Source organism: Physella acuta, unplaced genomic scaffold (genome assembly GCF_028476545.2).
Source record: "Physella acuta isolate Inbredline_101_S28 unplaced genomic scaffold, ASM2847654v3 ptg000270l, whole genome shotgun sequence".
NCBI lineage: Eukaryota > Metazoa > Mollusca > Gastropoda > Physidae > Physella > Physella acuta.
In genome coordinates, this window is record NW_026731789.1 from 125,074 (window position 1) to 130,000 (window position 4,927).

The following is a 4,927-nucleotide window of genomic DNA, read 5'->3' on the forward strand; positions in this document are numbered from 1 at the left end:
TGCACGGCTGATGGTTAGAATTCCCATTTTCCTAACTAGCAACGTTAATTTAGCTAGTTTGTATTAACCTCTCACAAATTTCCCTCTACTTTAAGAGGATGGGAACCTATGATATAAAACGTATAAACCTTTTTTAATGTGATTGATCTTTATTATTTATTTTGGACGGGGACCTAAAAAGATACGAGAAAGAGATTCTGAAGAGTATGTTTTATTATATCTAGGTCTACATCTAAATTTATTTATGTTCACGAATTACTTAAGAGCCGAAATTTGTGTTTGAGAGTTATAGCTTAATGTATTAATCAGTGTTCATGTTTGATGAACATTTTTGCATATTTGTTGTTTTTTTTTTTTGCTCATGGTTGCTAAACCTAAAAGTCTCGAGTTCGAACCCCTGGGCAGTTCAGGCTCGACAGCAACCCAAAATCAAACAACTGCTGCTTTGGAATTTATTCTTGGATCGATAAAAGGCTATGGAAGTAAATCAGAAAATAAAGCAAGCTGAAATAGAAGTCAACCTCCTATATGGCACATTAACAGGTTGCCACGTATACTTATTTGTGTTGGAGGAAGTTAAGTCCAACACTACAATTAAGAACGAAGAAAAAGCATCTTTTTAAAAAGTTACATTTTTTTTTTGCTGTTGTTATTTTTATCATTTTGATCTGTTTAATACAACGTGGGCGGTAAATGTTTATTGCTCACCACTCGCTAAATGCTTTTGGTGAGTAACAGACAAGTACGAGCGAGGGTCGTTACCACTTGATCTTTCCGCGAGGGACGACGTGGCCACGTCAATGCCAGCACGTAGGTTCTACTCTCAATCACGTGACCAAGGAACGGCAGACTCGCCGTGGACAACGTGCTGAAGTCTGGGTAACCGACGCCATCATTACACTTCCGGCACCCATAGCCTGACGCCGTCATCTCCATTTTTGGTGACTCACGGTAGGTGCACGGCAGCGTCGCGACATGGGGAAAAGTTTCCACTTCCGCATGTCTTCGCATCACCGGAAACGAAAAAGTCACATTCGTACGAGGCGCGGAAGCTTGGGGAATGGACGGGGGAGAAATGGTGGGAGCGGAAGTGTCAAATTGACGATTTCTGAGTGTAAGTATAAGGAATGTACTCCCTTCTTGTGGTCTGCCGGCAAACTTAAAACCTAACCTTGAGAGTTATCGTTCTCAGTTTACCTCTATTCTGTGTTTACCTTTATTCTGTTTTAATCTCTATTCTGCGTTTACCTCTATTCTGTGTTTATCTCTATTCTGTGCTTGTCTCTACTCTGTGTTTATCTCTATAATATCTTTACCTCTATTACGTGTTTACTTTTACTATGAGTTTACTTCTAATCTGCATTTACCTCTACATTTTAGAGTTATAGATCTTTTCTCTGACGTTTAATGATACCGTTTTTTAAATGTACCTTTTTTTGAAGATCTCTAACGTTTGTACGGAGCTATCGTTTTGTCTATCTATATGTCTAACGTTTAGATTTTTTTTGTTTCAAATTGATTATAATAGGTAGTTGCATCTTTCGATATATATATATATATATATATATATATCTATATATATAATATATATATATATATATATATATATATATAAGAATTCGTTACATCGTCGTATATGTGTTGCTAGTAAGGATTTACATTGTCAGGTAGAGGATAAAGGTACACCAAACCCTATCATAATAACAAATCTTCAAGAGATTAAAATCCCACCTCTCCGACATTTTATGGGCAGCCTTTTTGTGTAGTGGTATACATGTGCTCTTAAATTTTAAAATGTAATCAAATAAACAACCTAGTAAACAGGACCGGCAGTGTAATTTTAATGTGTATCTAAAGATGTTTTTTTTTTAAGATTGAAGTACTCTTATATTCCACACACACCCAACTCTTATATTCCACACACACCCATCCATTTTTTTTCACAAACAACCGCACCACATAACCCCATACCACTGTCTACTATTACTTGTACATTCTCCCATTGCCAGGTAAATGTATCCCCCTTTTTGACGCGGCATAAAATGTGTCGTATTGTTTACTTCCTAGAGTTACATATGTCGACTAGAGTGATCCCCTTTCTTTGAGCCAGTGGTTCATTTACGTTCCGAAATCCTTCATTACCTAACTCCTAAACGCAATGTTTTAAAAAATCAGTTTCTTCCAGGCATCCGCCCCCCCCCCACCCCGAAAATTTTTTTACCGCCCCCCCCCCCCCCCCGAACGAAATGAAATTTATATAATTTATATAGAAAATATATACTTTTAACTGTGTCCACCCCCCCCCCCCGAAGAAAGTCTACCGCCCCCCCCCCCGAAAATAAATTTCAAGTGCCCCCCCCCCCCCCCGGAGAAAAAAGTCTGGAAGAAACACTGAAAAAAATATGTTTTGGTACATTATCGTAAGATTTTCCAAATTCGATTTATCAAAATAATAATACTAAAGTGTGACCTTTATTTCCTACAGCGCAGATCACCAGCATACTATTCAAGTACTTCTGGTAATGATGGAGAAACAGAATTCCGGCGTCTACAAGGAATCGACAAAGGAAATTTGCGCTAAAATATTAACGACATCTAAAACGGAAGCTGGTCGATCTACTGAAGGCTATTGGGGGCAGATAATAACATTTGTAAACGATCTGAAACCAAGGGGAGGTAAAAAGCTAAACTTATTAAGGTTAACATAACACTAGTATTAAGTAAAAGCGAATAAGTTTATTAATACTCTTTTATTCCTAAATTCTAACTTTAAATGCTATTAGAAAAAAATGTAATAGAAGATACATGTGTTTGATGAAGCTTAGCTTGTTTTTTAAGTGAAACTTCTCGTTTTTTTTTTAATTGGATTAAAAGCATTTGGTCATCAAGCATAGCGTACTCACGGTCTGTCAGTGGTTAAAAAAAATATTGACATGTAGCTATTTCACATGGTGTATATTATATAGGCCTACACATTTTGAAGGCCCTCTTTGTAACACATTGGGCTTGTACTTTTGAGAGTCTGGGCCCTAATATGACACATTGGGCTTCTGCTTCTGAAGGCTTGGTGCCTCGCTTAGACACAATGTACATGTACCGTAAATAAATGACCTTTGTGAAATGGATCATTCAAAATTTAAATAGCACAGTTGGGTTGGTAAGATGTCTTACGACTTACGCTGTGACGCGTTACCAATAAGGTAAAACCAGCCACTATCAATTCACCCTCGCATCATTCTTCTGCGTTAATATTTATCAAATAAAATATTTTCAATTGCTAGTAAATTGAAAATGGACGTTTGAAGACCATTACGAAAAAAAACAGTAGTCTTCCAGGGGACTTCATCCATTACATGTCTTAAAACCAGACCATACCAAGGCAACATTTGAATTCGGCCAGCTAAAATTTAATACGTTTATCCCCGTCCGTTTAAAACTCTACATAAACTCCTAGACAATTTGATATAATTTTTTAAACGCCATGCGAAATGTAATTTAAGATTCGGAGCTTGCAGGGGAGACTACTCGCCGGGTATAAATCTGGTGACGTCTAACATAACCGACGATTAGCAGACGATAAGAAAAGCCGGCCCAGAGTTGGCCTCGTAAATATTTTTTCCAAACTTTGATAACACCTGTCATAAGTTTTGTCAATTCATATTTTTAATTGCCCGAAAAACGAAATACGCGCTTCGGTAAGCGTCTCCTGATGCTAACACACTCATAAATTCTGTTTTAATAACTTTATCAACGATAGGCCTACCAGATTTTTTTTTAAATATTCCTCCTGACGTTTAACGAAACAAATATGTTTCCAAAACAGGAAGACATTAAAGTTTAATTTATAATTAAAATGTATCCTATGTTTTTGTTGGGTTTTTCTGTTTTTATTTATTTTTAATTTTTTTTAATTTAAAAAAATCTGATTCAACGTATTTTAAAAGAAAAACGTAGTTACAAAGATGTAATGCGAGAATCTTTATGCCAGATTTCTGCGGCTACAGATTTATGGGATTCATGTAGAAGAGGATCGGATTAACCGAGCATAGAATTCTTGAATCCAGTTTTAAAACGTTTATCGGGTTTCTGGATTATTTGTCACATGTTTTTATAAGGGTAGAAGAATATAGTTCAGTCAGTGAAGTTGCTTGCTAGGTGCGGTGCTGTTCGAGGTGGTGGGTGATGTGTAGGCCATGGTGTGTGGGGTGATGTGTAGACCACGGTGTGTGGGTGATGTGTAGACCACGGTGTGTGGGTGATGTGCAGTCCATGGTGTGTTGGTCATGTGTAGACCACGGTGTGTGGGTGATGTGTAGGCCATTGTGTGTTGGTCATGTGTAGACCACGGTGTGTGGGTGATGTGTAGGCCATTGTGTGTTGGTCATGTGTAGACCACGGTGTGTGGGTGATGTGCAGTCCATGGTGTGTTGGTCATGTGTAGACCACGGTGTGTGGGTGATGTGTAGGCCATGGTGTGTGGGGGATGTGTAGGCCATGGTGTGTGAGTGATGTGTAGGCCATGGTGTGTGGGTGATGTGTAGGCCATTGTGTGTTGGTCATGTGTAGACCACGGTGTGTGGTTATGTGTAGACCACGGTGTGTGGGTGATGTGTAGGCCATGGTGTGTGGGTGATGTGTAGACCACGGTGTGTGGGTGATGTGTAGGCCATGGTGCGTGGGTGATGTGCAGGCCATGGTGTGTGGGTGATGTGTAGGCCATGGTGTGTGGGTGATGTGTAGGCCATGGTGTGTGGGTGATGTGTAGGCCACGGTGTGTGGGTGATGTGCAGGCCATGGTGTGTGGGTGATGTGTAGGCTATGGTGTGTGGGTGATGTGTAGGCCATGGTGTGTGGGTGATGTGTAGGCCATGGTGTGTGGGTGATGTGTAGGCCATGTGTATGGGTGATGTGTAAGCCATGGTTTGTG